General features: G+C 32.3%; 1 protein-coding gene and 1 pseudogene across 1 annotated transcript in view; one reads left to right on the top strand and one right to left on the bottom strand.

Moving 5' to 3' along the window:
* Positions 1-26,491, top strand: part of KLHL1 (kelch like family member 1) — a 790,359-nt gene that overhangs the window by 229,171 nt on the left and 534,697 nt on the right. The window lies entirely within an intron of this gene.
* On the bottom strand, positions 11,166-11,722 carry LOC103214568 (PEST proteolytic signal-containing nuclear protein pseudogene; annotated as a pseudogene).

The raw sequence follows: 26,491 nt of genomic DNA, 5'->3' as shown, positions 1-26,491 counted from the left end.
ATCTATGAACTTAATGCTAAAAGCTTTGACTAAATATCTATTATTTAAACAAAACTGAATCTTAAATTTCCACATTTATATTCTAGTAAGATTTCCCTAAAAACACAAAAGTATCTAATAACTCCACTTTTGCTGTTTGCTGACAGCTTTGAAGTCCCACCACCCCTCCTTCCCTTCTGCCCCACTCCAAGGCAAGCTAACTGGAATCCCCAGCGCTCTATCCTTGGGCACTGGTGGAGGGAAGTTCAAACCATGCCTTACCCAAGCCCCACATCAAAGTCACAACAAAACCCAAGCCAGTCTCCTTTCCCTTCTCTCCTCAAGTCAATTTTGGACCAACTTTAAAGACTGCCCTGCTTTTACCTCGAATCCTCATTATGTGAGTAATAAACATTTTCATGTGTGGTGTCATCAGTCTCTGCGTTCAATCACCTTTTGGGTATGTGCAAGAGTATATTTCACCTTTGAAAAATGGCCACAAAAAAAGACATAGATCTAAGTTTCAATGTATTTTCATAAAACTGTTCCTTCCCAATCTCTACGAATAAAGCCCTCCTCCTGCTCGCTTCTCCTGTGTGCATCCCTTGCCTATATTTGTGCCGCTATTTTGTCTTGAAGATTCTTCCTTCTGAAACTGCCTCTTGGCAGTATCGTTCTTTCCACCCCATCTTCCTTTCAAGCCTGCAGTCTTTCCCTGTCCTGTTTTAAAAAATGTGTGACAGTATACATTTCTTGATCTTCTTACAGTAAGAAAAATTGTTACACAGGAACATATGGATTTGCATTTTTTAAAATTAATTACTTTTGTAGAGCAGGGTTTGGCAAACTTTGTAAAGAACCAGTTAGTGAATATTTTAGGCTCATGGGCCATATCGTCTCTGTCATAACTATTCAACTCTACAATTGTAACACAAAAGCTGCCATAGACAATATATGAAGAAGGAGGTGTGACTGTGTTCCAATCATATTTTTAAAAACAAATAAATAAGGTGCTTGTATTGCCTTTGAGTTGCAGTATCATAATCCATGTATTATAAACATGAAGTTTACTATAATGAGGAGCAAGCCAAAAAGAGACAAAAAATATCTCAACTGGTATCAACTTACTTACTTTAATTAGCTTTCTTAAGTCTTCAACACAAAAAAACCCACGTGAGAAATAGGCTAAATAATAAAAACATAGATGTTGTAAGTGAACACAGTCATGCTTTTAATTTTGTTCAACACCATATTCCTAAGTGTTCGTAGAAAACACTAGGTATCCAATAACTATTTATTAAGTAAATGAAGGGAAAGCTCATCACCCATGACTGGAAACATCATATCAGTCTTAAAAGTATATATTTGGTATTTAAAATGAGAAATCAGTAAATCTTCAGTTGAAGTAACTCAGAATACATCCAACTAAAAATATGAATTCATTAGTTTATATTTCAGGTGTGCTACAACTGTGAACTATCTGATCCATGTGAACTGTGAACGGATGTTCGAATTAAATAGCTCTAGCAACGTAATTTTCTTTTTCAAATAAATATCGTCCTCTATTATTCTAAATACATTTATGGTTTCTAAGAAAAATTCACCCATTTTAGCAGATTTAAAACATCACTTCGTAACTGCAATAACACATTCCATTGAGCAATTCTGAAATAACTGTAAAGCTTTGCTAGTTAAATATGTTTGGCTTTGGTTTACGACCAGTAGCACATCCAAAAGATTAGATCTCCAATAAAACAAGCCAAAGGCTTCAAAATGATGTTAAGCTAGCTGCCTACTTTGCTTTTGGTTGTTAGTTTCCTAAAAATTCTCATTTGGCTCTAAATGTGATCTCTGAATAAGGTTTTATTTTGAAATGTAACCCTAAGTTTTTTTAAATCGTTGTTAAGAAGATTTTGGAATTAGAGTAATGACTTTCTTTATCTTTATTCTGAATTCTACTTTCTATCTGAACCCAGGAATAAGCAATTTTGTAACAGAAACTCATGAAAAATGTGTATACATATGAGGAACATAGAGAAGGTTTTCCTATAATAGTTATCTATTTATATCATAGACAAATACATGTTTATCTCCAATATCCCTGACATCAACACCATTAGGAATTTAAAGGCAAGGGAGATGTGTGATTTCTGCATTCATAGAGTTTTGAGTTAATAGAAAATCCAGAACATATATGGAAAATTACAATATATGGCATGATGAGATATTATTTTGAGATGCTTGTCTAAGTTTGCGTATATATATATGTACACACACACATATACACGCACACACACATCTTAATTTTTTGTCTTCCTATTCAATCATCCTCAGATTTCCTTGCCTTTGAGAAAAGAGAGTGAAAAAGAAATAATACAGAAATAGCCTTAGTATCTCTTTGGTTTTTCATTTTAAAAGTCTAAGCCCTTAGGGAAGTTTAGTGTTTTTGTGGCATGGGTTTAAGAAAGATGATTCCAGTCACATGACTACAGTCATTTGCATAAACATTTTATGAATGTGATACCACATGCCCTATTATCAGAAGGTACTACTCTGAGAATAAGGGGGAAGAGAAAAGTGAAAAATATGGGGTTCTCTTAGACTACCAAAATTATCTAGGAGAGTTCAAGAGCCTTGAGAAAAAAATAAGTATATAAATATATAAATATAAATTTATATTATACATATAAATATGTAATAAAGTCAGGCACAGTGGATCACACCTGTAATCTCAGCACTTTGGGAGGCTGAGGCAGGCGGATCATGAGGTCAGGAGATCGAGACCATCCTGGCCAACATGGTGAAACCCTGTCTCTACTAAAAATACAAAAATTAGCTGGGCGTGGTGGCTCACGACTGTAGTCTTAGCTACTTGGGAGGCTGAGGCAGGAGAATCACTTGAACCCAGGAGGCGGAATTTCCTGTGAGCTGAGATTGAGCCACTGTACTCCAGCCTGGTGACAGAGCAAGACTCCTTCTCTAAATAGATAAATAAATAAATAAACAGACAAACAAAATAAAAATGTAAATAATTGTATGCATACATATAAAATATATAAATATATATGTGGAGATGGGTCAATTCTGTCTTTACAGAGTTTCTGTTCTCAAGTCTGGCATAATGAGAAGCAAAGAATTACCACACACTATGACCAGTGCCCAGCAGGTCGTTGACCATGTCAGCTCCTCCCATGAAGGCCTGATGTACGGTGCAATTCTCATGGTAGTACAGAAGTCAACCCTTCCCGACAAAATAGTCTCAACTTCAGTGGAAGGAGGAAGGCAGACTCAGTGAAATACTCCCCCATGCTGTCTAAAGTAACTGAAATTAACATTTAAACCACCTTGTAAAATATTTAGTTTCTTGGATACCTGGTTTTGAGGTCTGTGATTTATATTTTCTAGTATTATAGCAATTACTCTGACATATGATGTGTGGAACATATAATTCAGACCTAATTAGTAATTAGGAAGGTAGTCAGGGCTCAGGAACTGCACTTAAGTTTTAACTTAAACAATTGGACATATGTTGGTGCTGTTAGATAAAACTGAGGAGAATGAAAGTGTATCTTTTTGGGGGTAGGATGTATTTTAGGCAATACCAAGGCATATGAGTGTACGTGAAATTTCAGTTTGTAAGTGTTTGGCACAGAAGTATCAGCTGATGCTATGGCATGCAGCATTCCAGGGAAATTGTGTAGACTGAGGAGAATAAGAAACGTAATGCAAGGCCCCAAGGAATTTTAGTTTTGAAGACATGAGCAGGGGAGGAGCATTCCATATTGGAGACAGCAAGTGAGCAGTCAAAGCTTTTTGGTGGAAGTTCTGATGGGGTTTTATCTCAGAAGCCAAAAAAGTGCTTTATAAGAGGAACACTGGGGCTGACAGTTCCAAATGATGCCAAGAGATCAAGTAAAATAAGGAAACAAATGTGTCTTTCGGATTTGACTAGAAAGTCATTAGTGACTTGGAATTAAACAGTTTTAGAGGAGTCATTTTATCAGTGACTGCTAATGGGAAATAGAAAAATAAAAAAGCATTGCTTCTTTTCTCAAGAAGTTTAGAATTTCCAAATTTCTGTAGCATTTGTTTACCAGTGTCCTGCCATCAAAAGTAAGAATAAATAGTTACATAAGTTAAAAGTATCATTGCTATGTGTGGACAATATTGGTGCAGCAAAAGAGGAAGAACCTTGTTGTACTGATTAAGGACAAACGGAAACTTACTATGTATCATACAAAGAAATGTTCTCTGGTATCTGAAAGCTACTTTGCACCATGCTCAACATAGAATTTTCCATTTCTGTGATTTATGCAATTATCTGTTATGAATTTTGTGTTTTTGCAGTATATTATTCAGGTAATATCTGCCATCCCTCTGCTTAAAATACTCTTTATTTTGTCTACTATAAAAGTCAATAATTCTAGTAGAGCTTTCAAGTCCCTGAATGATGTAGCCCACCTCATCTCTTATGACTCTCCACTTGTCTCTTCTTGTGTCTCAAAAAATATGTACCTTGGTCATACAAGCCATTTATCAAGTGCTTAATAGTCCTATGCAGTTAGAGCCTAACAACTAAACACAGTATTGTATAAAAGGAGGCTATGTTGGTACTATGGGGACTAAGAACAGTAACTAGTATAGGCTTAGTGCTTATAAACATTCATTGGCTGAACAAATCACACTTGTTTTTGGTGTGTTATGCCCAGGGTAATTACAATATGTGGAAATTAGCATCAACCATTTCTAATAGAAAAAAAACGTTTCCCTGTCTCTTGGTGGAGTTTTGACTGATAAAAATGTGACGCCATCAATATATATCTCAGTTTTTCTGCCACAAATAAATGCAACATTTTAATTGTAATAATTTCAAAGGTATGTCTTCTAAACATTCATAAGTGTAAGTTGTTTAAGCCATTGAACAGAAATGTGTTTCTTCTACTCTCTTTATATTAGTAGACACACACACACACACACACACACACTTTCAAGTTTTAGAGAGGCATAAAATGTACGGTAGTCATAGGAGATAAAACTTACAATAAGGTTACAAAGAAATTGAACATAAATCTCTGACTGACTAAAGAATACTCCATTTGACACAGTGCATTTGCAACATGATTTTGAGTCTCACTTTGTAAGAATTAAAGCAAGACAAATTTTGCCTATTTCCAAACTACCCACATTGTTAGCTACATTAAACTAGACTGATACAGACTAAGGCATTTTTTCCAATGTTTCCGTTATCTATATTGTGTATATGTTCACTTATTTAAATCCTCTTTTATCTGGCAGATCGTAATCTCTTCCAGATCAGATACACAATTTTCCTTTTCCAGTGCAGGTATGCATTGGACATGTTTGGATTTATAAATAGATGACAGGATATTATCAGAAGTTTTCTTGCTATTAGCTGGCTTGTAATTTTTTTTCATAAATATTAAAGAAGGGATGCAATAAACACTGGTAGAAAAAATAGCTGATGATCTCTTCCTTTTCCTTCCCTTTTATATTTTAAACATTTCCTTTACACAAATAAGCCAGGGATCATACCTGGTGTGGGTAAAAAGTACTCAATGTATATAATAACTATTCTGAGTTCTAGGAGAACAAAATCAAGGTACCATGAATCTAATCACATTAAAATGTAAAGTTCTTATGACATTGCCCAGCATATAATAGGTTCTTAACATACATTATATTTATTTATTTACTTATTTCCTAAAGTATGTTAGGATACCTAGCTCTATAATGCACATATAATGTATTTCTCATTTTTAAGGATAATTGTGATAATACTATAAATCAATATAGTTTATTTTTGAGATAGTTAATTAAATTTTAACCTTTGAAATGACATGTGAAAATAATCCCTGAATTTTGTGTATGGAAGCTCTAATATCCTTTGTATAAATGAGCCTGAAAGACTTCAAATATATGTCTTAGTAGGACTGTATATCAAGTTATGTCATTTTTTTCTGGTTAAGATTAAATCTATCTGGAGATTTTCAAATTAATATTCCTGCTACAACTTATTTGATCTAGTATAATTTTGATGACTATTTAGAAAGTTTTGCATAACATATACACACAAACAAAAATCTCTTCCCTATTATACAGTACATATCATGTTGACTCTTTTGTTTCTTTAATACTAAACGATAAGAGAATTAAATAGCATGCACATGGAAATATAGTATAAAAGTTAAAATAATCAATGACATAAGAAGCTCTGACCTCATATTGGCTCCTTTGTTTCTTTAATACTAAATGATAAGAGAATTAAACAGCATGTACATGGCAATATAGAATAAAAGTTAAAATAATCAATGACATAAGAAGCTCTGACCTCATATACTAAGATTTTATGTTATTTACTAATAGCATTATACAGATTTCTCCCTAGGAAAATTAATTTTGTCCTATGTAAGCCGATGACATAAGAGTCATATGATTACATAATGGTCCATTCCAGCAATGTCAACATCTCTGCACATACAGTAACAATTTTCCTGTCCTGGTAATGCCATATGTTGCCCTTGTAATCTCATCTAAAGGAGTGAAATGTAGCAGATAATACATAACAATTAATGCAAATTTTGAACAAAAAAGCACTAACTTTAAGTTAAATCCCATGTTTATTGAACAGAATCAGTTCAATTTTTTGTTTTAATGTAATGGAGAAGAAATACATAAAATGGAGAACAGTGTTTAAAAATTAATATTTATTGATTACCATATTTTTGACAACAGTGTAGTAGGTTGCTTTGAATCAGGCCTATTTATGAGCGCAATTTAAAAAATCTGTGAAAGATTAACAACAATAAAAAAGCAACAACAACAATAACAAATCCTTAGATGGTAGAGAGGACTTGAATACCAAGATCTCAGGAGAAAAAAAAAAAAAAACAGTAAAAAAGTATTTGATATTTAGCATTTCTGTTTCATTGAGTCAGTCATGAGTTTGAAAGTCAAGAAGAAGCTGAGCAGAGCATTTTATAGTTTCATGGGTTGAAGGCACAGAAATTGTAGCTCAGGACTTATAAAAGTAGAGGTAACTAGGAATAGGCCCCAGGTTTTCAGCTGAGACTCTGAAGGACTACACAACTGGAATAAAATTCAGAGAGAATGACTCTCACATGGAATAAAAACCAGCATCAAATCAGCTCCAAACTATTAACTGTGAGGCGTTAAGGTAAAAATAGATAATAAAAACTACTAGAAACATTAAAAAATATTTAATATCGCTAAACATTTTTTAAATAAGTAATTACAATAGAAACTGAAAAATAGTTGGCACTAAGTGATAGTCAACATATGGTCTGTCAAAATTCATGGAATGCTAATAAGGAAGTGCTTAGAGTACAATCTATAGCTTTCAAAACATGGTAGAACATCAGAATGGTTGAAAAATACAATAATCTAAGTATACATCTCAAAATCACAACAATGAAAAATTAAACTAAAAAACAAATAAATGATGATAATAGAGGTAAGAATTAAATAATAGATTGCAAACATAAAATAGAATCCAGAAAATCATAGCTTGTTCTTAGAAAGGAAGAAACACAATTGACAAACTACTGAAGAAACTATCAAGACAAAAAAAAAAAGGAGGAAAAACCGCACTGTTTAAAAAATTTTTCGGCCAGGCCCAGTGGCTCAAGCCTGTAATCCCAGCAATTTGGGAGGCCGAAGCTGTTGGATCACGAGGTCAGGAGATCGAGACCATCCTGGCTAACACGGTGAAACCCCGTCTCTACTAAAAATACAAAAAAATTAGCCGGGTGTAGCGGTGTGCGCCTATAGTCCCAGCTACTCGGGAGGCTGAGGCAGGAGTATGGCGTGAATCAAGGAGGCAGAACTTGCAGTGAGCTGAGATCGCGCCACGCCACTGCACTCCAGCCTGGGCGACAGAGCGAGACTCTATCTCAAAAAAAAAAAAAAAAAAAAAAGAAAAAAAAAAAAGAAAAAAAAAGAAAAATTTTTTCAAGTATAAAAAATGTACAAATTGGGTTTTTTACTATTGATATGTATTAAGCAGCTCTGAATATAAAGGTACAACCATGCAATAAAATGTTCTTCAACTGCCAAAAAAGTTGTGAAATAGTGAAAAATATGCCACTCAATTCAGGAACAAATTGGCAGTGATCTTTTGTATTCAATATTGTGCTGGAGTTTGTAATTGGTGCAACAGGATAAGAAAAACAGATGAAAATCTGCCAGTTATTAAGTTCTTCTTCTTCTTCTTCTTCTTCTTTTTTTTTCCTTTAAGTACTAACCCTTTATCTATACTTCATTCTGTGATTCTGGGTTTGGGAGTAGGAAAACCACATTTCTAACTTGCCAGTCAGCTTCCTATAGGTTGTGCCAGTAAGAGAACCTATAAAGACAATGCAAGACTGAAGGAATACACAGGCACTTATATTCGGTTGCTTTCTATAAGCTTCTTGACTGCTTTTCTTACTCTAAGTATCAGGCTTTAAATGATTCTTCATTCCAGGAACAACATTTATTACTGATTCCAGTATGCAACTCATTTACAACTTTAAGTCCCAGACTAATTGTGCCCCACATCAGAGCCAAAGCAGCAAATGCAGCAAGTTCTGCTTTTCGGATATCTAGATCGATCTCAGCCCAATAGAGCACTCCTATGAACTTAGAGATACTAGAACCAGCTGAGCTGTACCCACTCTGTAGAAACAGTTCCATGCAGCCTGTCTTCTAAGTTTTATAAATTCCACTTTGCTCCCCTGGCTGTAGGTGCAGTAGGGTGAGGGTAGCTGCTGCTTCTCATTTGCTACCTATATAATACCTTAGTTTTCTTTTCTTTTCAGTTACTTATGTAGCAACTTTATATGTAATTAAAATGTATTGTTTTCTTTGTTCAAATAAGCGGTGTAGGTTCTGTATCTTCATTAGTCCCTGAGCTATTTAGAAATATTAAAACTAAATAAGTAAAACATCAATATTCACAATATTCATGAGTTTGTGCATAAAAATCCAAAATGATCTGCAATCTCACTATAAGAATTCATGTGTATTCACGTATTAGTATAGTTGCTGGATACAAAGTTAAAATACAAAAATCAAAACTTTAAAAACATATAAATAAAACATCAAATACTTTGGAATAAATCTGAAAAAGGTGCTTATTTCTGTTACACAGGGAAAATTATTAAGATAAAATTTAGAAACTTTAAGTAAAGGAAAGGTTATACCACATTCATGGATTGGAGCATTGTAATAATAGTTATGTGTTATTGCCTCTTCTTTAAAATTGGGTTTGAGTTTTAGGATTTTATGAGGCTTTAAACCATATGGGTTGTGAGTGATGGGTAGGTGTTAGATTCAGTTCTTGCTTATCCATTCATGCATATAGCTTATGTGAAACATTGACCAATGCCCAAGTCCACATACTCCATTCATGCCTGGAAGCTCTGTGGTTCTTTATTGTGCAGTTCCCTAAGCAGTCAATCATGCTGCAACTTTGTCTAGTTATTTTCAGGCAGTAATATATGGAATCAGAATACTGATGCCCTCTCCTTTGTTGACCCAGAGACATCTTGTTTTTTCACTTGTTTGTTTGTTTATTTTTGAGTTTGACAAATTTATTGGTACTTTAGTAAAGACATTCATCTCAGTCATTTCTCTCTCCCAGCTTGACCTTAGGTTAATATTTCATTTGGGTCAAGAAAATGATATGTAGGAGAGGTATGTTATTTTAACAAACAGGAAAATGGACAAAAAATGGATAGTTTGCCTACATTAAAGTAAGTGAAATTCATGTATCTTGATATAATTAAATCATGTAAGAACAAAGAGTTCTATATACATTTCCATTGTTTTACTTGGGCTTATTCTAAACTTAAATGCTAGTGAACAAAATGTTAGGAATATACACAGGCTGCTTCTCTGGAGTTATTACCAACTAAAAGACCTCAGCAAGCAGTTACCACCAATAAAACAATCTGAAGCTGCCTCCAAATATAATATTGTAGGAGTTTTCAAGGAAATTTTTATACTGTATGCTTCTTTTGTCTGTGACTATGCTATTAAAGATGTGTTTAACTGTTACATTTAAAATAAAGTTCATATACAACACAAAAATACAAAACAAACACGCTACAATACAGAAATCTAGCAAAGTACACGTGGTGAGATTCCAAAAAATGTTGAAGATGCATTTTCTTTCCTTCAATTTCAGTATCTAAAATGTGCTTTTTCAGAAGTCATTGGTCAATATATACACATTTAAAATAAACTATACAATTTTACTAGTAAGAAAGCCGATAGTTAAGTTCAATTCAAATTGGAGTTCACAGGTTAGTAATTTAAATCCTTAGACAAGGTTACGGAAAGTGCATCTTCTTGTTTTCCATCTTCATACAATGTTATTATTATTACTTTTTTGGTGTTTATACCTTTTAAAAACTAAAAACAGCCAAATACTTAAGCAATATGTACATTTAAATTTTTGGTGGTGGTTTGTGTTTTAAAAGAAATAGCTTCCTTATGATTTGTCAAGTTCTGGTGGAAATGCTTACAGGAACTAGCTAATAAACAAAAAACAAGAGAAGCACATTCAAAATACTGATTTACTTTGGTAGCAAATGGTTTTTCTTTGAAGACTAATGAAGATAGACAAGACCCATTAAGGTGAAGTGGGCTATTTCAAATATTCAACAGTTTACATTTAAAAAAAAAATTCTTTTAAGAACTAAGCATCTGTATCCACTGATGGCAATGCAATACCTAGTTTATGATGACTTGAAACAAAACAAATGCCCACAAGGAAAAAAGCTGTATTTTATCTAAATTTACTTTCAGTGAATACTTCAGTAACATTTTCCTCCCAATACAATACTCCCTCTCTCTATAAGGCTGTTCCTGGGAGCCAGACAAGTTTAGGTAATAAGTGAGTTAAGAGAGTAACCGCTTGCAGTTTTAAATAGACAATAACTTTTTGCTTCCCTCTTAATGTGCTAATAGTTGTGTCTAAAAAAATATGCAATTCTTAAAAAGGTACCATTTCTGATTTCTTTATTATCTGTAACCTTTGGAAACTAATCACATGAAACAACAAAATTAGCAAATGTCTTGAAATCGGTATATAAAACATAAATTACCTCTAATTTCAAACTCTCATTAGTGTACCACTCAATCTTTTAAAAAAATGAAAAAGAAAAAAAAAAAAGCGGCTCTAAGATAGTCTTATACCATTCTTTAAAAAAGGAAACTGTTCCTTTTAACTTTACATGCACCCCACACACCAATTTCAAAACATCATTTAATTGTCTTGGTCATGGACATTTCCAAGATGAGATTTTATATTTCGCTCCCACAGCTTCTGGTTATCAGAAAACCCATGTTTTCCTTTATTGAAGGAGTTTGGTCCAGCTGATGTTGGTGTATTCCTTCCAATATTCTTCATCCTCATCTTTGCTTCTGGAGGCATTTCCTCTGGTTCACTATCTTCATCTTCATTAAAAGCTGCTGCTACTATGGCAAATCCAAACTTGGAGATTTTTGTAGGCTTTTTTGGGAAGTTGGCAGCTGCTTCTTCAGCTGATCGCTTCTCAGCGCTGCGACCGGAACTTTCCCCTGCATTACTGGAAGAAACAGTCTTAATTTTTACAGGTTTTTCTGCTGCTTCTTCAGGTCCTCCGGCAGCTCCAACTCGCTGCGACTTTTCAGGCTTCTCCTCTCCCGCCTTCCCGTCCGCCATTTTCGCTTGTTTGTTTTTTCACTTGTTTTTTCCTCTCAGTACCCTAACCCGGAAAAATTTCTTTTAAACTGTGAGAGGCAATCTTTCTCCCCTCAAAGCAGTCTGCCTACTCTAGAAATACTCTTTTTTTGTATTTTTCTCACATATTCTTTTCAACACTGTAAGACATACTTCCTGTCAAAAAAGAGTCTCCCTAGGACAAGAAAGCTCAGAATCTACTACCTGTTAGAAGGTGGCCAAGACATTTGGAAAAATGCAAGAATAAGAAAAAAAGTTGCAATAAAAACTATTATAAAAATACACGCAGATTGAGAGTTTTATGATTACGTTTAAACTTTTTTGAGAGTTAAAACATACTTTTATTTTTAATCTCCCTGAGATATCTTGTGCATGAAAATAAAAGATTGTTAAGATATTGTGAGCAATGCAGTTCACACATCTATTCTAATTGTAAGAATCCTTGGTTTCATTTCTACCAAAACATTCAAAGGGACAAAGATCTTTAAATAAATACAGTTTGAAAGTTTTCTTGTCTCAAATTCAGAAACTTCTTATAAAAGAAGTAAAATGCCTAAATATTTCATTATATCTGTGATTAAAGAGAATTTTATTTATTCTGGATGTCTAGAATGAGACGGTGTGGAAGTCATTCCAAGATTTTTGCCACAGAGATAAAGCAAAAGGTAATGAAAGGAGTACAGATAATTAAAATAAATACAAATGTATTAAACACAGAGGCTATGGCTCAACGAAATATTCATGATTTGTTTACAATATAATTAGCATATCATAATAGTCATTATTTAATAAATTACTTCTTTTCTTAAGCATATTTACTTTAGTTGGTGTACTTCAGCATTTTTCTTATTTCACTATTAAGAGAATGAGATTTTCTTACTGACTTTTGAAAAAGAAAACAGAAAAAAGAGAAACAAAAACCAGTACTGGTCAGCTAGGGAAAGAATGTCAATCTTAGGATAATACTGTTTTGTTTTGCTTTTTTTTCTTTTAAGCCTCACAAGAAGTCAAAATCAAAACTCATACGGAAATCAGATTTTTCCTTATATCTCCTAATGAGCTGACCGACAAATACCCTGTCTACCCTCTAGACAAAAAATATCTGTTTGAGAAGTTCCTGGCAACATAACAATCATAGGCATATGTTTTTATGTATTTAAGGAAAATATAGAATTTATTTCTTGATAAATCCTTTTGTTCTCTTTTGTTCCTTCAGCAAGAAAAGGCTAAAGAGTACTATTTTTTGGCCACCTCTTAATTGACCAATAGTTGTTTTTTTTTTTTTTTTCATCAGTACCACCATAAAAAAGATAGAAAAGAATATACGACTTCCGGACTACATAAGAAATGAAATACAAAGGTCATGTATCCTAGGACATTTCTTATTGGATATTGTTCAAAGATAAACAGAGATTATACTCTAATTTCTCTAGATTAGTATTAAAACTAGATATTATTAATAACCAACATTTCTGAAAAGTATTTTCTTAAGCCTGTTACAAACTAAAGACTTAAATAAAACTTCTTATAGGTTTTTTGTTAATAAACTGTTATTTATTTTCTGAGTTTATGTTCATTCAAACATTAAACACGTATTTGTTGACTATTTACTATATCCAAGCACTTGGGGCATTTTGTGAGTAGAGCAGTGATGGATTCTGCTCCCATGGAGCTTACGCTTTACTGAAGAAAATAACAAAATCAAATAAGGAAGTAAATAAATGTATAAATATAATTGTGATACAATGATGGAAACAGAATTGTTATGATGACAGAGAATAATAGAGAACATATTTGTGACTGTCAAGGCAATATTTTTTAGGCAATTCTTTCAAATCTGATGAAACGTATTTGAAAGACCCAGGTATAGGTTAATAGTGGTGAGGACGGACAGCATGTCATGGGAAAGCACAGACTTTGTAAAGGTCCTAAATTGTGTTTTTTTAGTGTATCTGGAAAATGATGGACAAGGGGGATAATGACGAGATGGAGATTATAGAGACTAGCAGAGATTTATGCTACAATTTTATTCACTATTGCATTGGCATACCTTCAATTCTATCTTTATGTTGATGGTCACCAAATCCATATAGAGCCAGCCCAGATTTTATGAAAGACCTCTGATACAGAAATACTATATTGGGAGCATATATGTGTTATTTAAAGCCACAAGACTGGGAGAGAGTGCTAAATAATGAAAGATTGAGTGTAGAAAGAGAAGAGCCTTTAGGTCTGTCAAATTTATTGAACTGGAAGATAAGAAGGAACTGGCAAAAGATACCAAGAAGAAGCAAACAGATGGGTATGAGGGAAATCAGCAGAGGGTGGTGACCCAGAAGCCAACTGAAAAATGTCCATCAAGAATAAGAATGTGATCAAATATGTGAAATTGTGATGAATGTTTAATTAGGAGAAAAAGTTTATTCTTTTAAAAAAATAAAATGAAAGTCATTTATGATCATGACGAAATATTTTTGCATAAACACAAAGGGAAAAATTGTAGTCAATTATTCGTGTGTGTGTTTTTTACTCACAATTTTTGTTGACCAGTTTGTGTATGAGTGTACATGTCCCCATGTGTATTCTGTTAAGGCATTGTGTTTTAAAGGATAGCAGAAGAATTTATCAATAAGTATAGGGGGATGGGCTCAAGAGAACAATAATTTTGAAGACAGAAGTAACATGTGTTCTCCTTTGATGACGTATTAGAGAGAGAAAGACTGTTTATATAGAGACAGAAGAGAATGATATGACTTGAAGATATTCTAGACAGTAGAAGGATAGGAAGAGGTCATTTAATATATATGAATTATTTTTAAAATGGCAAATAAAAACTTTGTAAGCTACTATTTCTATACTATATTCACTTTCAAGATTAAGATTGAATGTTCATTGAATTATCATTATTGTAATATAGTTAACCAAGAAAAGTTCAATCTAATAGTAGCAAAAGTAGTGATAACAGCAGCCACAATAGTAGTAGATTTGATTCCTAAATAATAAGGAATTTGATGGTGGATACTTTTCAATCTCATGTTTAATTAAGTAATATGTGTGCATTTTTAGAACAAGAACAGGAAATTTGCCACTCAAATACTCTCTGCTGATATACATGTAGGATTCCCAGTACAGTGAGAGAGTGGCAGAAAGTTGGATTAACTGACATCTTAAGATACCTTTCTCTTATAAACTAATATTATGTCAAAAAATAAATAGACCATTTGCAGCTTCTTAATGAAAAAATGAAAGTTCGAAGTAAATTTTATGCTAATTGAAAGGAGTTCAGATATTTATACATAAATACTGAGAACTCTAGAATAAAATGTAATTAAATTATTGCTTTTAAGATTTAAAAAGTTATATATTTGAAAACTTTAAATATATGTATATGTTGTATCTAGTTTTAGTAAATAAACTGCATGTAACTAATATACCAGAATCTTCATATTATATTATTAATTCATTTACATTTTCCTCAACATGGGCATAAACAATTTATTAAATACTAACAGTTTTCCAACCAACTTTTGGTTTTTCCTAGTCACTCATCTACATATTTTGGGGGAACAGAAAACAACGATAAGAATAACTGATAAGTTCGTCATTTGAAAATTTAAAAATGTTTCGAACATAAACTAGTTTATTCGATGCTTTCAGAAACTTTGGATTATTTGTTTCTTGTACCCATTTTACAGATGACAAGAAGCAGCAGCAAAAAGAGTGAGTACGCAAGTCTGCACAGTTAGTAAGTGACAAAGCAGAAGTGCCAAACCTGGACATGGGAATCCAGATTCTGTGTGTTTTCTATTCTTGCATATATAGCAAAAGTTTTCTGAAAAGTCAATTTAGAAACTAAACAAGATTTGTAAACTATGGCATCATAATGCTAGCACAGAGATCAGTGATAAAGTCAGTTTCAACTGTTAGCTTCCAACTTTGAACTTAATTATGCCTCTCAATGGAATAATGAAGAGTGAAGAGAAGTGGCAGAGCAGTAGTCTTTCTTTGACAAAACAGTTTTTTTTCAAAAAAAATGACTGAACCTAATAGAAAACTGTAACATATCCCCAAAGTACATAAGTATTTAATTATAAGTCTAAGAATAACTCTTATTTTTGGCCTAGTATTTTTGAAACTGGGGCATATGGTGAACTTAAAATTTTTCCAATATCTTTATGTTAACCTACTTTTATTAAAACATTTTAGAATCATTTCCTAAATATTTAGTGTTTTTTGTCTAAATACAAAAAAGATGGAACATCTGATACATGTAGTAGCAATAGCAATACTTGTTTTGATTTTAATGATATATGCTGTTGAAGGATGATTTATTTCCTTTAAGTCACATAATAAAAACTATTTGATTATGTTATAATCAATGCAGTTCTAAGCAGTTCTAAACTTGGGAAATATAAAGGAAGTAAAAGGAATGGTTCCTGATTTAAATGATTTTACTATGTAATTGAGGAGGTAAAATACTTTGTATATAATTTAAAAAATGAGAAGACTCTTTATAATTAAATTGTAACATGACATATCAGAGGCTTAAGGGCAATAGGAAATAAGAGGCAAGAGAATGAGAGCAATCTCGGAAGTCAATGCTAGCTGAGGGCAAGGGACATGACCTTGACTACTTCTATATAACCAAAGTAGATTTACACAGGATTAAATGTTAAATCAGCTCTGTTTGTCTCTCTCTAGATAAGATGCCACCATGAGCACAGCCAGATGTATAGTTACTTTTCCCAACACTTAACTGCATTGACAAGCCCTGGTTACTATTACAACCAACATTTGAAGATAATTTATATTTTTGAGGACTATAACTATAAAAATTAATAAAATATTAGTAATATTTGAACAATTTGAAATTGACATCTGCCTACTGTAAGCAAAGGATAAACTATATATAAACATGTAATCAATAAATAACAATATTACAAATGTTTGAAATCAAGGGCCAAATATTTTCAAATTGCCTTATTCAAACATGCAAAAGACACATCGTAATATATATTCATAAACATCTGTAATGTGAGTTTTAAATAATGTCTCAGGTGTGTGATCATTGAACCAAGGATTTTAAAAACGTCTCAGATATGTGATCATTAGATCAAAAATTGGATAATCCATATTTGGAGGTAGACAATCTGAGTGACAATGGTAAGTCACTTAGCCTATCTGAATATTTTTCTTATGAAGTGATATTAATGACATATACTGTTGAGATGCCAAAGCACCTTTGCTAATGAACACATCATAGAGAGCATTTGTGAGTCGGCTGAAGTTTTTAATACACATGTGATGTGCCCTGAGCCAATGTTAGTTGTCCCTCTTCCTTATTTGTACTGCAGATGTCTTCTTAATTATAACAACAAACCTGTATTTAGCATTTAATGTGTGTTAGTCTGAGAGTTTCATGTATCTTACATTAGTCATCTGTTATTATCCTCATGTTTCATATTAGTATTTTCATTCTACACAGAAGGAAAGTGGTCCACAAAGCAACTGGGTAGTTTTTCAAGATTACACAGATAGTATGGACCAGAGACAGGTTGTGTGTGACAAAAATATGATTTAATCCCAGCCCCTCTGATTCTACAACTTGAACACAGAATCATTGTGCCATAGTGCCTCTCAGGATTTTTCACCTGTAATAAAATGGCTATATTTTTATCAAGTTAAGTATAAACTCATTTTTTAAAGTAGAATTGGATAACATTTAAGATTAAACTATTTTGAAAAATTTTTGGGTAATTTTAGTTTTTTTAATATAAGGATTTTCAAGTTAAAAAGTTTATAAATTATCGTTTCAATACCTAAAACTCAAATAAGAAAATGAACACTGGCAGAGCTAACTAATCATCTCTGACCCACTTTATGTTGGTCTAGAAGTAACACACATTTATAACATTGAGCATATCCTTGCCAATGCAAATAAATACAACTTTGACTCTCATAGATTATTTGTTTCTGTTTTGCTAAAAAAGCAAACATAATATATGCAATCTGCTTACGTCATCTAACATGGTTACCCTTAAGAATTAATAGATTTAGAACTAAACTTATTTTTATCAGATTATTTTATTTAGACATATATCTCTATAAATATTAACTAATATTTATATATTAATATGCTATTTCTTGATCTATACACATGTATGAAAGTATATACCAAAGGTATTATACTATGCATGTTTCCTTTCCAAGAGGCATCTTTTTTCTTTTATAATCACAATTCATTGAACCTTTTCCATTCTTTTCAAATTCCATTACAACTCACAAACAACATTATCAGTTTAAGTGTACCTTCCTTCACTGTTATTCATGCTCTCATATGAGTATTTTGTAGGCATATATTTTTGACATATCTATAAACATATAGGAACAAATATATTAATATACACATACTAATTTATTGTTATTTGCCTTTTAAAAATATACAATATACAAAATTGTTCTTATATAATTTTTTTCTAAGTTAATATCTCATGAATAACCTTTGAAGTCAACTGGTATATTTTATACTTTTCTTTTAGTTTCATAATATCCGAATGTGTAGATGTACCATTATTCTCTGATCATTTCTTTATCAATGGATTTACTGGAATACGACAGATACAGTGCTGTGATAAAGTGATAAACATAATTATATTCTCAGCCATTTGTATTTTTTGAAGTTCTTTGTGATAGATTCCCAGGGATAGGACTACAGGGAAGAAGGATGGGGATGTGCGTTTTATTTTAAACGACATTGACAGATTGCTTTCCAGAAATGCAACAGCAGTTCACCTATCCACTAGCAATGTATGAGAGTTCACTTGCATCTGATGCGCCATTAGGAACAGGAAATTTTTATTTAAATTTTCTTATTTCAGGAATTTTTCTAGGACCTGCCAAGATTTGTATTTTCTCTCATTAGTCCTGTCTGGAATTAGATGACCACTTCAACACACAGACTTAGGTATTTCATGAGCTCTGAGGAATTTCATCTGTTATTTCCTTAACATATCCCTCTCCTTTTATCTGTGTTCTTGTCTCCTGATATAATTGTTATCAAGTGCATGCTAAGTCCTTGGGTTTATCACTTACTTTTTCAAGCCTCATGGTTCTTATATTTTTTCTCTTTTTCTATGAATTTAAATATTTTTACCACTTGTTTTTTTCAGTCTGCTAATTTGAGTCTTGTTAGATACTATTTTCCTTTTAGGGTGGAGACACTTTTAAAAAAAATTCTAGTGAAACTTTATGAACTTTAAAACTTATGAATGTTTTTAATTCATTTATTCAAGTTATCACTTAGAGGAAGCTAATTATCCTGAATTCTTGTCTTTGATTGCAGGATTCTCTTCTGTTGTTTACTTTTTTTTTTGGTCATACTTTTTTTTGTCATATTTGTTTCTGATCTTGATTATTCTTTATAGAAATAAATGTATTAGGTAAAATTAATGTAGCATGTATATTTGTTCCTTTCACGTTCCAAACCAAATTGGGGTCCAAAAGGATTTGGTGGACAGGTGGCAGGTAGCTGAAAGATCACTCGAGGGACTGCAGGCAGGTGAGACATGGCTCTCTTCTTCTATCTCCCCTCTACAGAGTCAGCAGTGCAGTTATATTACAGACAATAGTGGCTCAAAGCCAGGTATGAGCTCTCACAAACAGGTTACATTAAATGGCTACAAAATGCACCAAGTTGTGCACCTGCGCTCCAAACCCACTGTGTCACGGTGGACCAGATGTCTGACTCAGCCTACTCCTGACTGAAACACAGTCATTTTCTCTACAGTTCCTAGTCTCAACCCTGCCATCTCTTGTCCCAAACACAGGTAACAACACTCCTAAATTTGTTGTTTATCACTTGCATGCATCATTAGATCATTTTATTAAATAGTTACCCACAGACAGTATGTGGTCTAATTTTGCCTGTTTTTTCATCATATACATGTGTGTTGATGTGTCCTTGCATCAGTGTATGTATTATAATGTACACATATCATTGTCAACTTTAGTTTTGGAAGTTGAGATGTATACACATTGATGCATATAATTCTACTTACAACAATTTTAATGCTTTCACCAGTCTTCACCACAATATCCGACAAATGTAGACTGCTTCAAATGTTTTGATAATACAGTTTTGTAATGAACATTTTCTATATGTTTCTTTGAGTGCATCTATGAGAGTTTCTCCAGTGTGTTGTATCTAGAAGGGCAGTTGTTGGATTATCGATTTCGTACATAAAATCTTTACTAGATATCGCCAGGCAAATTTCTCTCTAAAGTAATGCTATCAAACTACACATCAACCAGCAATGTATGAGAATGCCTACGTTTCCACTTCACTGCCAGCTCTCCTTGTTTCCAGACTAATTTATGTATATACACATACATTGATACATATACGCCTAATGAATATATATGGATATATACACATACACGCATATGTCTTGTGTGTGTGAATATATATCTCTGTTATATTATTAGCTTTTTATTAGTTTTTGCCTTAGTTTTCTTTAGTGCTTTTAAAATCCATGACTTTATATTTTGAATCTTCCCCTTATAAACGATGTTTATACAATATGAAAATTGATATTTTAACATATTGCTGTGAGTAATGTTATATTACTCCTTTACTCTTCATACTTACAACTTTGGATCCCCTAGATTAAATCATGGCCAATCCTGCTCATTTTACGACAGTGGCTTTTATTTCCATTTTTGCTACCAGACCTTCCAGCTCTTGATAATTACAATTTTTTAAACCAAATTCAATTGTTTATTTAAAATATTTATCATGTTTTATCTTTTATAGTATGTATTTTTAATAAGAATTTTTTAAATGTTTAAATTTTCTGAACTCTGAAGATCAGGAGTCTATTCTTGTGAATGTAAATTCACAGGAGTTCAGGATTGCCTGCCAGGGGGCCTCAGAAAAAAGTCCAGACACAGTCTAAGATGTAATTGTAAAGTATTGCAGCAGGAAGTTTTTCAGTTCTGTATGACAGTACCTGGAGAAGGTCTCTTTGCTCTCCAGTCTCCTGAATTTCTCCTTATCTTGGTTTGGGATGGGCTGAGGTCATTCATTCTGATTTTTGAGACTAAGGAGACTTGCCATACCCTTCATTTTTCTACTTATCTTCTTTTTTCGGACCAGAGATCTGTGTGAGACAGGTGTGCTCTGAGTCATGTTATGATACTTGTCTTGGAAATGCCCCAGGCTGAGTGCAAGGCTCTTGTTTTATATAGAGTAAAGATAGACAAATAACAACAACCTAGTTGACTCTCTCCATATGGTATTAATGTACTGGAATTGGTGACTTGAACCAGAGGCCTTGAGTGGGTTACACTGCCATCATCATAGAACACTCCATTAAGTTTCATTTTATTGTGATATATTAGATGTGTAAGAATAGTTATACAAATTGTGTGAATTGTGGCATGATGTATTAATTGAATTGTTTCTATCTTTATTATCATAAAAGATAGTATGGTAGGCATGAAAACGGAAATTTGTAGTTCTTTAAGAAACTATACAGAATATAATATCATCATAAAAATATCTTGTTCATTTTTTCTGAGAATTGAGAGATCATGGTATATGACACATACTTGTATTACTTGAACTTAACTGTGTAGAAAAAATTCAGGTTAACCCAAATCTGCACAAGCTCATACCAGTACAGTATATCTTTTAAAGCCCTTGAGTTTAAATGCTGACTCTGAGTCTCATTACTTTGATAACTTAAAATAGCATTCAGGAGTCTAGTATACTGTATGTAAAATGAGGATAATCATACTTGCCTCATCAAAGGCACTATAGTTAATACATAGCAAAATATAGAGCACGGTGTCTGGCTCATGCTAAGAACTCAATGGATGAGAACTAAGTCAACCTTATATAATCAATAAACATTTAAACTTGCAATGTATTTTCCAAATGTAAGAACTATGTTTATAATTGTAATTTGAAAAAAAAAAAAAAAACCCTGTGATTTAATGCAGAGCATTTTAACAGCCTAAAGTAAATAGATCTTATCTCCCCCTCACGTGTGATACTGTGTGCAAAGGAATAAGATATAAAGAAGTATACTCAGGATTCTCTCATATGCAATTCTTCTGAAATGAAAACATAATAGGCATGTGGGGTAGATGATGATAAACTGATTTAACTGTTGCTAACAAGTATTGGCTGATTACTAGAGGTGAAGACCTTACAAGGAGAGGCTAAGAGTTAAAATAATCAAATCAGGACTTTTTTTCGTATCATCAGCAGCATATTGGACATGGAAAAGAAAAATCCAAGGGACATAACTGCTGTAGTATAAGAGGAATTAGAGAAATAAAATTATTAACAGTAAGTTGTTGAAAGAAAACTCTCACAAATATGGCTTCACCTCCATATACTTCATGCATTAATTAGTTTTTTATATCTGTGTTATGGAAAGAGATTTTGCTATTTAATTATTATGAAACTTTGATGTGTTCATAAAAACTATTGAAAAAACCACTTTCTCTGTATTATGCACCTTGTTATGTTTATGCTATGCAATATGATACTCTACTGAATAAAAGTTAATACTTTACAGATCATTTAGTATACCATCTGGGCTTCAAAAAATGACAACATTTTTGCCTGAATTTTAATGGGAAATAATACGAACTATTGAAAACATATCTGGAGAATTCAAACTGATACAAGAGTAGGTAAATAATCGTGTATAGAAAAATTTGTGCTATAAAAGGGAGAATTAACTCTAACCTTCTCCAAAATAGTTGCCTACTTTTCTTCACTTCTCCTTTTTAAAATATAGGTAACCTTTAAACTTTGACTTTCCCATAAGTAAAAATGATTATTATTTCAGTACTAACACTCATTCTATGTTTTAAAAGGTGCACATTGAGAAATGCTATTTAAAATTTTATTTAAAAATTATTTTATCACACTTCAAAAATGAAAATTTTATTCAATTAAATTTAAGAAATCAATATTGAATACATTTTATATGAATTAAAAATGCTTTATTTCTCAATTTCATATTACAATGTACCTGACAGTGGTGGGAAGGTCAAGGTATTTAGAATAATATATGGAGAAATCATAAAAATAATTTAATAACATTTTAAACACAGAAACTGAAATGTTCAAATATATGAGGCAAAACGAGAAACAATGAATGCTGGCTGTGCGCAGTAGCTCATACCTGTAATCCCATCACTTTGAAAGGCCAAGGCAGGTGGATCTCTTGAGTATAGGAAGTAGAGACCAGCCTGGGCAACACGGTGAAAAACCGTCTCTACTAAAATATTCTAGCATACCTTAGGAAATAAAATTTTAATAAATAATGTATTTTCGAAAAAATAAAATTCAGAAAAGTCTATCTACTTATTTTTTGTAACTCAGAAAAGTTTATTGATATCCATTATTATTATTATTATTATTATTATTATTTATTTATTTTTTGAGATGGAGTCTTGCTGTGTCCCCAGACTGGAGTGCAGTAGCATGATCTTGGCTCACTGCAACTTCCAACTCCTGAGTTCAAGCAATTCTCCTGCCTCAGCCTCCCGAGTAGCTGGGACTACAGGCATGCACCACCATTGATATCCATTATTAATGACAGAGGACATTGGTTGAGATTTCATAACACTTGTATGCCAAGGGGATTTATTTTAATGACCATTAACTATATAAATATTTAATAATTATATAAATTATAGTCCTGTAAATCTAAGTGCATCAAAAACTTAAAAATACCAACATGGAATATGTATACGTATGTAACAAACCTGCGTGTTGTGCACATGTACCCTAGAACATAAAGTATAATTTAAAAAAATACCAAATGAATGACATTTTCTTATGTTTAAGAAAGAATAATAATTATTAATATAATACTCTTAATATAAGTCTTTCTCATACATTAAAAAAAAAATGTTGGCTAGGTTTTATCCAAAACAGTTGGAATTTCATTTCTGTTAACTGGTCCTACAGTAAAACTAAAGGGAAGAAATCAATTACCTCCATATGGAAGGAACTGAAATTTTTAAATAGAGTACTATATTCTACTCAGTCACTTATTCTGTCACTCTTTTGCTTCATTGCTTTCTTATTGTAACTCTCTTCTCTCTCCAACACATACATACTTATACACACAAACTCACACTTTCACATTTCCCAAAATATAATTAATGATAACAAGCATTTAATACATATTGCATATATCCTAGGTATTGTCCAGCGGTTTCATTAACGGAAAAGTGTGAAAGACTGTATTGTAAATTTTACTTTTCAAACAGCCCACAGAATAAACTTTAAGAACAAGGCACTTAGCCCTACTGAATTTTGATAGACATATGGCTATATCTATGAAAACTGGAAACAAGTTGAACATCTAAGAAAAATCTTGAGCCATTTATCAATAACAACAAAGAAGAAAAGGAAAATAATATAATAATTAGCATATCATTGTCATATATCTCAATATTATTTTCTGTTTAATTCTCTATAAGCAATAATTTTCACTTTCTTGAAATAGATATTATTAGTACTCTATTAGCACTTAATATTATATTCCCTACTGATAGTAAGACATAGGTCACAGACTTAAACTTCTACAACTTTAATTCTTCAAAAAGATTCATCATCTCTTTTGTAAGCAAGCTGTTACCTGCTGAAAAATTCAGAGTGTACACAGGGGGAACAACACTTTTATTTCATTTGTAACAATTATTCTTTTGAAGTAAACATACTTCTTCCTTTACTGCTTATGTTGTATTGAATAATAACATGCATATAGAAAAGTATACAAGTCATGATTTTTACAGCGAACACATCCATGTAACCAGCACGCTGATCAAAATATAGAACACTGCAGCATCCCAGAAGACTCCCAGCTCCCAGGACCCATTCATTCACTGAGCACTCAAATGTACCTACTTTTATAACTTCTTTACCAAAGATTCATTTTGTCAGTTTTTAAGAGTTATATCAATGAAGTCACACAGTGCACACAATTTTGCCTTTGTGTCCTTTTGCTCAACTTTATGTGAATGAGAACCATCCATTTTATGTATTATATTTGTGACTGTGTGCATATTAATTCTTCCTGAACTAAAGTAAAAGTGTTAATTGAGTGTTCATCATACTAGTTTAAGTCCTGTCGAGGATACTATATATCAGAGTAAGGGATTTTCTTTCTATTCCTTTTAAGTCAAACATTTATTTTAACTATCAATTGATCTGAAATACTGTAAAAAGTTTATTCTTCGTATATTGTGATGATGATACATTTTTCCTTATTTCTCTTTATATGATAGATTAAACTGATTTATTCCTTATATTTAACTTTACTTGCATTCATAGAATAAATGAATATATTTATTCATTTATTTTTAATCTTTTTAAATATATTATTGAACCTACTTTTCAATATTTTGGGTTTTTTTTTTAAGAATTTACAACTATTTGCATGAGAAGGATTATGTGTATTTTTTCCCTTGTTATATTATTGCCAGTTATGCTGGCCTTTGACTTGAGAACACTTCCTTCCTTTTCTGAAAAAGTTCATGTAAAATTGTTGTTCTTTCTTTCACAATTAGAAATAATTTATTAGAGAAGCAAGTTAACCTGAATTTTTATTTGTTTGTGGGAATAATGTACATGTAGGTTAATTTTCTCAAATACATATAGAAGGCTTGGAATTACTTTTTCTGGTATTAATTTTGGTAAGTTGTGTTTCTTAAAGAATTTATGTTTTTCCTCAAAATATTCCAAATTATACACATATAGTCATTCATCATATATTCTCATTTATTATATGTTCATTCTATAATTATGTCTCCTCTTTTGCACCAAATATTAGCAACTGCATACTCTTATTTTTGTCTGTATAATTGCTTGATTATACACTTTTTTTATGTGTATAATTGCTTGATTATTGATGATTCCAAATAAATGACTATGTTTTCAATTACTGACATGCATTATTCATGATTTCTTCTTTTCTAATCTATACATTTTAAGTTATAAATGTCCCTCTAAAAATGTATTTAGCTGTAATCCACTAGCCTTGGTACATTACATATTGATTTTTACTTGACCCAAGAATTCACATATAACAATATTAACCTTAAATGTAAATGGGCTAAATGCGTCAATTAAAAGACACAGACTGGCAAATTGGATAGAGTCAAGACCCATCAGTGTGCTGTATTCAGGAGACCCATCTCACATGCTAAGACACATATAGGCTCAAAATAAAAGGATGGAGGAACATTTACCAAGCAAAAAAAAAAAAAAAAAAAAAAGAAAAGCAGGGGTTGCAATTCTAGTCTCTGAAAAAACAGACTTTAAGCCAACAAAGATCAAAAAAGACAAAGAAGGGCACTTTATAATGATAAAGGGATCAATGCAACAAGAAAAGCTAACTATCATAAATATGTATGCACCCAATGCAGGAGCACCCAGATTCATAAAGCAAGTTCTCAGAGACCTACAAAGAGACTTAGACTCCCACACAATAATGGTGGAAGACTTTAAAACCCCACTGTCAATATTAGACAGATCAATGAGACACAAAATTAACAAGGATATCCAGGACTTGAACTCAGCTCTGGACCAAGCGGACCTAATAGATATCTACAGAACTCTCCACCCCAAATCAACAAAATGTACATTCTTCTCAGCACCACATAGCACTTATTTTAAAATTGACAGCATAATTGGAAGTAAAACAGTCCTCAGCAAATGCAAAAGAATGGAAGTAT

Source organism: Chlorocebus sabaeus, chromosome 3, assembly GCF_047675955.1.
Source record: "Chlorocebus sabaeus isolate Y175 chromosome 3, mChlSab1.0.hap1, whole genome shotgun sequence".
Taxonomy (NCBI): domain Eukaryota; kingdom Metazoa; phylum Chordata; class Mammalia; order Primates; family Cercopithecidae; genus Chlorocebus; species Chlorocebus sabaeus.
The sequence above is the reverse complement of the archived record's forward strand: the minus strand, read 5'-3'. Positions and strand labels throughout refer to the sequence as shown.